Source organism: Oncorhynchus nerka, linkage group LG27 (assembly GCF_034236695.1).
Source record: "Oncorhynchus nerka isolate Pitt River linkage group LG27, Oner_Uvic_2.0, whole genome shotgun sequence".
NCBI lineage: Eukaryota > Metazoa > Chordata > Actinopteri > Salmoniformes > Salmonidae > Oncorhynchus > Oncorhynchus nerka.
This window is the reverse complement of record NC_088422.1, coordinates 4741038-4751974: the sequence shown is the minus strand read 5'-3', so window position 1 is coordinate 4751974 and position 10937 is coordinate 4741038. Positions and strand designations below refer to the sequence as shown.

General features: G+C 56.6%; 1 pseudogene; it reads right to left on the bottom strand.

The window, feature by feature from the left end:
- Positions 1-2729: 2729 nt before the first annotated feature.
- On the bottom strand, positions 2730-7737 carry LOC135565463 (proteoglycan 4-like; annotated as a pseudogene).
- Between the last annotated feature and the right edge of the window lie 3200 nt (positions 7738-10937).

The window sequence follows — 10937 nt, the reverse complement described above, 5'->3', positions numbered from 1 at the left end:
TGGAGGGGCGAGAGGGGAGATGGGTGGAGGGGTGAGGGGGAGATGGGCAGAGGGGAGATGGGTGGAGGGGTGAGAGGGAGATGGGTGGACAATAAGAGGGAGATGGGTGGAGGGGTGAGAGGGGAGATGGGTGGAGGGGTGAGAGGGGAGATGGGTGGAGGGGCGAGAGGGGGAGATGGGTGGAGTGGCGAGAGGGGAGATGGATGGAGGGGTGGAGGGGAGATGGGTGGAAGGGTGGGGAGGAGATGGGTGGAGGGGCGGGAGGGGAGATGGGTGGAGGGGTGAGAGGGGAGATGGGTGGAGGGGCGAGAGGGGAGATGGGTGGAGGACGAGAGGGGAGATGGGTGGAGGGGTGAGGGGGAGATGGGGGGAGAGGGGAGATGGGTGGAGGGGTGAGAGGGGAGATGGGTGGAGGGGTGGAGGGGAGATGGGTGGAGGGTGAGAGGGGAGATGGGGGAGTGGCGAGAGGGAGATGGATGGGTGGGGGTCAGGCCCTCGTTTCATCACTGACCCTGTTTGAGGAGGTTTTAATCTCTATTGACCTGGCCAGGGGTGGTGGGGTGGAGGGGAAGAGAGAACCAGGGGTGGAGGGGAAAATAGATCTCTCTCACACCCCAGTGTTTCCCAGTGGTGGCAAGGGTAGCCAAGGGAGGGGGGGGTTCACATAGACTTCCATTCATTGATCAAACTACTATCCATTTAAAAGCAAGCCTGGGCAGCAATATATTTTTAATTACATCATATTTCTTTGCAGTTATGTCAACAATAAATATATTTAGGGGAAACACGTGCACACACACACACACACACACACACACACACACACACTGCACACACACACACACACACAGGGGGTTGAAGGGAAGAGGGAACCAGGGGTGGAGGGGAAGAGGGAACCAGGGGTGGAGGGGAAGAGGGAACCAGGGGGTGGAGGGGAAGAGGAAACCAGGGGTGGAGGGGAAGAGGAAACCAGGGGTGGAGAGGAAGAGGGTACCAGGGGTGGAGGGGAAGAGGGAACCAGGGGGGTGGAGGGGAAGAGGGAACCAGGGGTGGAGGGGAAGAGGGAACCAGGGGTGGAGGGGAAGAGGAACCAGGGGTTGGGGTGAAGAGGGAACCAGGGGGTGGAGGGGAAGAGGGAACCAGGGGTGGAGGGGAAGAGGAAACCAGGGGTGGAGGGGAAGAGGAAACCAGGGGGTGGAAGGGAAGAGGAAACCAGGGGTGGAGGGAAAGAGGGAACCAGGGGTGGAGGGGAAGAGGAAACCAGGGGTGGAGGGGAAGAGGAAACCAGGGGTGGAGGGGAAGAGGAAACCAGGGGGTGGAAGGGAAGAGGAAACCAGGGGTGGAGGGGAAGAGGGAACCAGGGGGTGGAGGGGAAGAGGGAACCAGGGGGTGGAGGGGAAGAGGGAACCAGGGGTGGAGGGGAAGAGGGAACCAGGGGGTGGAGGGGAAGAAGAAACCAGGGGTGGAGGGGAAGAGGGAACCAGGGGTGGAGGGGAAGAGGGAACCAGGTGGTGGAGGGGAAGAGGGAACCAGGGTGTGGAGGGGAAGAGGGAACCAGGGGTGGAGGGGAAGAGGAAACCAGGGGGTGGAGGGGAAGAGGAAACCAGGGGGTGGAAGGGAAGAGGAAACCAGGGGTGGAGGGAAAGAGGGAACCAGGGGGTGGAGGGGAAGAGGGAACCAGGGGGTGGAGGGGAAGAGGGAACCAGGGGGTGGAGGGGAAGAGGAAAGGGAGGGGGTGAAGAGAACAAAAGTTATTTTGTCAACCCCCAAAAAGACAGCCCCCAAGACACACACAGACACACACACACGCACAAACACACACACGATCCTTCGTATGTGGTGTATACATACTGTTGTCTATCACATCACAGCTGGAAATTGAGATATATTTTCTTTGGAAAATCTGTGGTTAGACACATTTTCAGAAACACCTTTTCACTCAACACCTCTGTGCACACTGTAATTACAGGCCTCCCTTCACACTTTGACATCTTTCATGAATTATTACAGTTGGTTTGTTTTCGTGTGTTGAAAGCAGCCAAGTCACCCCTGATACACGTCATTATTCTACGTACGTCCATATCGCAGGACGTCAGGACAACCAGCCATTTTATTTTTATTTTTGTTTTAAGCTTGAACTTTACTTTAACCATTCAGAGTTAATGCTTAAACTTAACATTTAGCCTTTAGCCTTAAACGTTTAGCCTTAAACCTTTAGCCTTTAGCCTTTAGCCTTAAACCTTTAGCCTTTAACCTTTAGCCTTTAGCCATTAACCTTTAGCCTTTAGCCATTAACCTTTAGCCTTTAACCTTTAGCCTTTAGCCATTAACCTTTAGCCTTTAGCCTTTAACCTTTAGCCTTTAACCTTTAGCCTTTAGCCTTTAACCTTTAGCCTTTAGCCTTTAACCTTTAACCTTTAACCTTAAACCTTAAACATCTTGAAATCGGACAGTTTGAGAAACATGAATGAACGTCTAACTTTGACCTGAGACTGTGAGAGCTAGTTTGTTGAAAAACCCCAAAGCTGTGAAACATTCTCCTAAATATATAATATAAATATATAATATAAAATATAATATAAATATAACCCATCAACTTATTGAATACCATTTTATTTAATATTGATTTCAGCCTCTAACTCATTGAATAACACATTCATAAATGGCTTATAAGACAATAATAAAAATAAATAATAAGAAACACGTTTTTGAAGTGATTGTCCCTATATCTAGGAGATATAAGAAAGCTCAGAATATGTCAGGGCATCTGGAGGTCTGGAGGTCTGGATGTCTGGAGGTTTGGAGGTCTGGATGTCTGGATGTTTGGAGGTCTGGATGTCTGGAGGTTTGGAGGTCTGGATGTCTGGAGGTTTGGAGGTCTGGATGTCTGGAGGTTTGGAGGTCTGGAGGTCTGGAGGTTTGGAGGTCTGGAGGTCTGGAGGTTTGGAGGTCTGGATGTCTGGGGGTCTGGGGCGTCTGGTGGTCTGGAGGTCTGGATGTCTGGAGGTTTGGAGGTCTGGATGTCTGGGGGTCTGGAGGTCTGGAGGTCTGGGTGTCTGGGGGTCTATGTGTCTGGGTGTCTGGGGGTCTATGTGTCTGGAGGTATGGAGGTCTGGATGTCTGGAGGGGTCTGGATGTCTGGGTGTCTGGAGGTTTGGAGGTCTGGATGTCTGGAGGGGGGTCTGGAGGTCTATGTGTCTGGAGGGTCTGGAGGTCTGGGGGTCTAGGTTTGTGTCTGGAGGTCTGGAGGTCTGGAGGTCTGTGTGTCTGGAGGTCTGGGTGTCTGGAGGTCTATGTGTCTGGAGGTCTGGGGGTCTGGAGGTCTGGAGGTCTGGGTGTCTGGAGGTCTGGAGGTCTGGGTCTGGAGGTTTGGAGGTCTGGGGGTCTGGGGGTCTGGAGGTCTGGAGGTCTGGAGGTCTGGAGGTCTGTGTGTCTGGGGTCTGGAGGTCTGGAGGTCTGGAGGTCTGGAGGTCTGGGGGTCTATGTGTCTGGAGGTCTGGAGGTCTGGAGGGGAGGTCTGTGTGTCTGGAGGTCTGGGGTCTCGAGGTCTGTGAGGTCTGGGGGTCTGGATGTCTGGAGGTCTGGGTGTCTGTGGGTCTGGAGGTCTGGAGGTCTGGAGGTCTGGGGTCTATGTGTCTGGAGGTCTGGAGGTCTGGAGGTCTGGAGGTCTGTGTGTCTGGAGGTCTGGGTGTCTCGAGGTCTGTGTGTCCTGAGGTCTGGAGGTCTGGAGGTCTGGAGGTCTGTGTGTCTGGAGGTCTGGAGGTCTGGAGGTCTGTCTGGGGTCTGGAGGTCTGGGGTCTGGAGGTCTGGAGGTCTGGAGGTCTGGGGGTCTGGAGGTCTGGAGGTCTGAGGTCTGGGGTCTGGAGGGAGGTCTGTGTGTCTGGGGGGGGTCTGGAGGTCTGGAGGTCTGGAGGTCTGGAGGTCTGTGGTCCTGGGGGTCTGGAGGTCTGGGGGGGAGGTCTGGAGGTCTGGTCTGGAGGTCTGGAGGGTCTGTGTGTCTGGAGGGAGGTCTGGAGGGAGGTCTGTGTGTGTCTGGGGGTCTGGAGGTCTGGAGGTCTGTGTGTCTGGAGGTCTGGAGGTCTGTCCTGGAGGTCTGGGGTCTGGAGGTCTATGAGGTCTGTCTGGAGGTCTGGAGGTCTGGAGGGAGAGGTCTGTGTGTCTGGAGGTCTGGAGGTCTGGGGTCTGGAGGTCTGGAGGTCTGTGTGTCTGGAGGTCTGGAGGGAGGTCTGGAGGTCTGGAGGTCTGGAGGTGGGTCTGGAGGTCTGGAGGTCTGGAGGGAGGTCTGTCTGGAGGTCTGTCTGGGGGTCTGGAGGTCTGGAGGTCTGGGAGGTCTGTCTGGGGTCTGGAGGGAGGTCTGGAGGTCTGGAGGGGGTCTGGTCTGTGGTCTGGAGGTCTGGGAGGTCTGTGTGTCTGGAGGTCTGGAGGTCTGGAGGGGTGTCTGGAGGTCTGGAGGTCTGGGAGGTCTGTGTGTCTGGAGGTCTGAGGTCTGGAGGTCTGGGGGTCTGGAGGTCTGGAGGTCTGGGGGTCTGGAGGTCTGGTGTCTGTCTGTCTGGAGGTCTGGGTGGGGGTCTGGGGTCTATGTGTCTGGGGTCTGGGGGTCTGGGGGTTCTGGGGTCTGGGGGTCTGGGGTCTATGTGTCTGGGGGGTCTGGGGTCTGGAGGTCTGGGGTCTGGGGGTCTGGAGGTCTGGAGGTCTGGGGGTGTCTGGGGTCTGGGGTCTGTCGGTCTGGAGGTCTATGTGTCTGGGGGTCTGGAGGTTTGGAGGTCTGGTGTCTGTGTCTGGGGGGGGTCTGGAGGTCTGGGGTCTGGAGGTCTGGGGGTCTGAGGTCTGGAGGGGGTCTATGTGTCTGGAGGTCTGGAGGTCTGGAGGTCTGTGTGTCTGGAGGTCTGGGTGTCTGGAGGTCTATGTGTCTGGAGCTCTGGGGGTCTGGAGGTCTGGAGGTCTGGGGTGTCTGTGGGGGTCTGGAGGTTTGGAGGTCTGGGGTCTGGGGTCTGGAGGTCTGGAGGTCTGGTCTGGGGTCTGGGAGGTCTGTGTGTCTGGAGGTCTGGAGGTCTGGAGGTCTGGGGGTCTATGTGTCTGGAGGTCTGGAGGTCTGGAGGTCTGGAGGTCTGTGTGTCTGGAGGTCTGGGTGTCTCGAGGTCTGTGTGTCCTGAGGTCTGGAGGTCTGGAGGTCTGGAGGTCTGTGTCTGGAGGTATGGAGGTCTGGAGTCTGGAGGTCTGTGTGTCTGGGGGTCTGGAGGTCTGGTGGTCTGGGGGTCTGGAGGTCTGGAGGTCTGGGGGTCTGTGTGTCTGGGGTCTGTGTGTCTGGGGGTCTGGGTGTCTGGGGGTCTGTGGGTCTGGAGGTCTGGAGGTCTGTGTGTCTGGAGGTCTGGAGGTCTGTGTGTCTGGGGGTCTGGAGGTCTGGAGGTCTGGAGGTCTGGAGGTCTGGGGGTCTGGAGGTCTGGGTCTCTGGGGGTCTGGAGGTCTGTGTGTGTGGGGTCTGGAGGTCTGGAGGTCTGGAGGTTTGGAGGTCTGGATGTCTGGGGGTCTGGAGGTCTGGGGTCTGGGGGTCTATGTGTCTGGGTGTCTGGGGGTCTATGTGTCTGGAGGTATGGAGGTCTGGATGTCTGGGGGTCTGGAGGTCTGGGTGTCTGGAGGTTTGGAGGTCTGGATGTCTGGGGTCTGGAGGTCTGGAGGTCTGGGGTCTATGTGTCTGGAGGTCTGGAGGTCTGGAGGTCTGTGTGTCTGGAGGTCTGGGTGTCTGGAGGTCTATGTGTCTGGAGGTCTGGGGGTCTGGAGGTCTGGAGGTCTGGGTGTCTGTGGGTCTGGAGGTTTGGAGGTCTGGGGGTCTGGGGGTCTGGAGGTCTGGAGGTCTGGGTCTCTGGGGGTCTGGAGGTCTGTGTGTCTGGGGGTCTGGATGTCTGGAGGTCTGTGTGTCTGGAGGTCTGGAGGTCTGGAGGTCTGGGGGTCTATGTGTCTGGAGGTCTGGAGGTCTGGAGGTCTGGAGGTCTGGATGTCTGGGGGTCTGGAGGTCTGGAGGTCTGGGTGTCTGGGGGTCTATGTGTCTGGGTGTCTGGGGGGTGTCTGGAGGTATGGAGGTCTGGATGTCTGGGGGTCTGGAGGTCTGGGTGTCTGGAGGTTTGGAGGTCTGGATGTCTGGGGGTCTGGAGGTCTGGAGGTCTGGGGGTCTATGTGTCTGGAGGTCTGGAGGTCTGGAGGTCTGTGTGTCTGGAGGTCTGGGTGTCTGGAGGTCTGTGTGGTCTGGGGGTCTGGAGGTCTGGAGGTCTGGGGTCTGTGGGTCTGGAGGTTTGGAGGTCTGGGGTCTGGGGGTCTGAGGTCTGGAGGTCTGGAGGTCTGGAGGTCTGTGTGTCTGGGGGTCTGGATGTCTGGAGGTCTGGAGGTCTGGAGGTCTGGAGGTCTGGGGGTCTATGTGTCTGGAGGTCTGGGTCTCTGGAGGTCTGGAGGTCTGTGTGTCTGGAGGTCTGGAGGTCTGGAGGTCTGTGTGTCTGGAGGTCTGGAGGTCTGGAGGTCTGAGGTCTGGAGGTCTGTCTGGGGGTCTGGAGGTCTGGTGTCTGGGGGTCTGGAGGTCTGGAGGTCTGGGGGTCTGGAGGTCTGGAGGTCTGTGTGTCTGGAGGTCTGGAGGTCTGGAGGTCTGTGTGTCTGGGGTCTGGGGTCTGGAGGTCTGGAGTGTCTGGTCTGGAGGTCTGGAGGTCTGGAGGTCTGGGTGGGGTCTGTGTGTCTGGAGGTCTGGAGGTCTGGAGGTCTGGGGGTCTGTGTGTCTGGAGGTCTGGAGGTCTGTGTGTCTGGGGGTCTGGAGGTCTGGAGGTCTGGAGGTCTGGGGTCTGGAGGTCTGGAGGTCTGGGGGTCTGGAGGTCTGGAGGTCTGGGGGTCTATGTGTCTGGAGGTCTGGGTGTCTGGGGGTCTGGGGGTCTGGGTGTCTGGGGGTCTGGGAGTCTGGGTCTGGGGGTCTGTCTGGGAGTCTGGGGGTCTGGGGGTCTATGTGTCTGGGGTCTGGGGGTCTGGGGTTCTGGGTGTCTGGGGTCTATGTGTCTGGAGGTCTATGTGTCTGGGGTCTGGAGGTCTGGGTGTCTGGAGGTTTGGAGGTCTGGATGTCTGGGGGTCTGGAGGTCTGGAGGTCTGGGGGTCTATGTGTCTGGAGGTCTGGAGGTCTGGAGGTCTGTGTGTCTGGAGGTCTGGGTGTCTGGAGGTCTATGTGTCTGGAGGTCTGGGGGTCTGGAGGTCTGGAGGTCTGGGTGTCTGTGGGTCTGGAGGTTTGGAGGTCTGGGGGTCTGGGGGTCTGGAGGTCTGGAGGTCTGGGGGTCTGGGGGTCTGGATGTCTGGAGGTCTGTGTGTCTGGAGGTCTGGAGGTCTGGAGGTCTGGGGGTCTATGTGTCTGGAGGTCTGGAGGTCTGGAGGTCTGGAGGTCTGTGTGTCTGGAGGTCTGGGTGTCTCGAGGTCTGTGTGTCCTGAGGTCTGGAGGTCTGGAGGTCTGGAGGTCTGTGTGTCTGGAGGTATGGAGGTCTGGAGGTCTGTGTGTCTGGGGGTCTGGAGGTCTGGTGGTCTGGGGGTCTGGAGGTCTGGAGGTCTGGGGGTCTGTGTGTCTGGGGGTCTGTGTGTCTGGGGGTCTGGGTGTCTGGGGGTCTGTGGGTCTGGAGGTCTGGAGGTCTGTGTGTCTGGAGGTCTGGAGGTCTGGAGGTCTGTGTGTCTGGGGGTCTGGAGGTCTGGAGGTCTGGAGGTCTGGAGGTCTGGGGGTCTGGAGGTCTGGGTCTCTGGGGGTCTGGAGGTCTGTGTGTGTGGGGGTCTGGAGGTCTGGAGGTCTGTGTGTCTGGAGGTCTGGAGGTCTGCAGGTCTGGGGGTCTATGTCTGGAGGTCTGGAGGTCTGGAGGTCTGGAGGTCTGGTCTGTGGTCTGGGGGTCTGTCTGTCTGGAGGTCTGGGTGTCTGGAGGTCTGTGTCTGGGGGTCTGGAGGTCTGGAGGTCTGGAGGTCTGGGGGTCTGTGTCTGGAGGTCTGGGGGTCTGGAGGTCTGGAGGTCTGGGGGTCTGTGTGTCTGGGGGTCTGGGAGTCTGGGGGTCTGGGGGGTCTGTCTGGGAGTCTGGGGGTCTGGATGTGTCTGGAGGTCTGGGGGTCTGGGGTCTGGATGTGTCTGGGGGTCTGGGGGTCTGTGTCTGGAGGTCTGGGTGTCTGGGGGTCTGGAGGGTCTGGGTGTCTGGAGGTCTGGGTGTCGGTCTGGAGGTCTGGGTGTCTGGGGGTCTGGGTGTCTGGGGGTGTCTGGGGGTCTGTCGGTCTGGAGGTCTGGAGGCCTGGGTGACTGGAGGTCTGGGTGTCTGTCGGTCTGGAGGTCTGGGTGTCTGTCGGTCTGGAGGTCTGGGTGTCTGGGGGTCTGGGTGTCTGGGGGTGTCTGGGGGTCTGTCGGTCTGGAGGTCTGGAGGCCTGGGTGACTGGAGGTCTGGGTGTCTGTCGGTCTGGAGGTCTGGGTGTCTGTCGGTCTGGGTGTCTGGGAGTCTGGGTGTCTGGGTGTCTGTAGGTCTATGTGTCTGGGGGTCTGGAGGTCTGGGTGTCTGTCGGTCTGGAGGTCTGGGTGTCTGTTGGTTTGGAGGCCTGGGTGTCTGTGTGTCTGGGTGTCTGGGTGTCTGGGGGTCTGGGTGCCTGGGGGTCTGGGGTTCTGGGTGTCTGTCGTTCTGGAGGCCTCTTCCTTGCTGAGTGGCCTTTCAGGTTATGTCGATACAGATACTTTTGTACCTGTTTCCTCCAGCATCTTCACAAGGTCTTTGCTGTTGTTCTGGGATTGATTTGCACTTTTCTTTGACGGCTGCGTGGTCCCATGGTGTTTATACTTGCGTATTATTGTTTGTACAGATGAACGTGGTACCTTCAGGCGTTTTGAAATTGCTCACAAGGATGAACCAGACTTGTGGAGGTCTACAATTATTTAGGTCTTGGCTGATTTGTTTTGATTTTCCCATGATGTCAAGCAAAGAGGCACTGAGTTTGAAGGTAGGCCTTGAAATACATCCATAGGTACATCTCAAATTGACAAAAATTATATTATCAGAAGCTTCTAAAGCCATGACATCATTTTCTGGAATTTTCAAAGCTGTTTAAAGGAACAGTTAACTTAGTGACATTTGTGGAGTGGTTGAAAAACGAGTTTTAATGACTCCAACCTAATTGTATGTAAACTTCCGACTTCAACTGTATATACACACACCCCTACACACACCCCTACACACACCCCTGCACACACCCCTGCACACACCCCTACACACACCCCTACACACACCCCTGCTGCAGGCAAATTGAGGAACCCTGACTGACATGAAGGATCTTTGAAGATGGTTAATTTGTCTCGTGAAACAGCCCAAGATGCATTGTGTTAAACCTCCACCTCAATAGTATTATACTTCAATTAAGTATTATAAAGTCCTGGCCAAAATCAAGTCTTCTATTACATAACGAGAGAGGCAGAGAGTGAGATAGACAGAGAGAGAGAGAGAGAGAGAGGGGGGGAGACAGAGAGAGAGACAGAGAGAGAGGGAGAGAGAGAGCGAGAGAGAGAGCGAGAGAGAGAGCGACAGAGAGAGAGACAGAGAGAGAGAGAGAGAGAGAGAGAGAGAGAGAGAGACAGAGAGAGAGAGAGAGAGAGAGAGAGAGAGAGAGAGAGAGAGAGAGAGAGGGAGAGAGAGAGAGAGACAGACAGACAGAGAGAGACAGAGAGAGAGAGAGAGAGACAGAAAGAGAAACAGAGAGAGGGGGGGAGAGAGAGAGAGACAGAGACAGAGACAGAGAGAGAGAGAGAGAGAGAGAGAGAGAGAGAGAGAGACAGATAGACAGAGAGAGAGAGAGCGAGGGACAGAGAGAGAGACAGAAAGAGAAACAGGGAGAGGGGGGGGGAGGGAGAGAGAGACAGAGACAGAGAGAGAGAGAGAGAGAGAGAGAGACAGACAGAGAGAGAGAGCGAGGGACAGAAAGAGAAACAGAGAGAGGGGGAATGTTTTGTTATTGAGACGAGATAATGAGGTTATTCATTCATCTTTTCCTCCAGATATATCTGAGTGTTAGCAGACAGAGTGTATGGCTTAAACACCCCCGTACACCAGCAGTTTGTGTGTGTGTGTGTGTGTGTGTGATTTGATATGAACAGGAAAACCACAGTTTGTCTGAAAGGTGATAATTACACTTCCTGTGTGCATCCCAAAGGGCTCCCTATATTCCCAACATATTGCACAACTTTTAACCACAAACCTACGGGCCCAGGTTTACCACAGTCCTACGGGCCCAGGTTAACCACAGACCTACGGCCCAGGTTTACCACAGTCCTACGGGCCCAGGTTTACCACAGTCCTACGGGCCCAGGTTTACCACAGTCCTACAGGCCCAGGTTAACCACAGTCCTACGGGCCCAGGTTTACCACAGTCCTACGGGCCCAAGGTCCTACGGGCCCAGGTTTACCACAGTCCTACGGGCCCAGGTTTACCACAGATCTACGGGCCCAGGTTTACCACAGTCCTACAGGCCCAGGTTAACCACAGTCCTACGGGCCCAGGTTTACCACAGTCCTACGGGCCCAGGTTTACCACAGTCCTACGGGCCCAGGTTTACCACAGTCCTACGGGCCCAGGTTTACCACAGTCCTACGGGCCCAAGGTCCTACGGGCCCAGGTTAACCACAAACCTACGGGCCCAGGTTAACCACAGTCCTATGGGCCCAGGTTAAAGTAGTATTAAATATGGAATAAGGTCCCATATGGAACAGACTTCCTGGACTGATAGAGATCTGATACCAGGGGTACCTACAGTACATCGACAGTACATCTACCACACTGACTGTCTGACTGACTGACTGACTGTCTGACTGACTGACTGTCTGACTGTCTGACTGTCTGACTGTCTGTCTGACTGTCTGACTATCTGACTGACTGTCTGACTGTCTGACTGTCTGACTGACTGACTGTCTGTC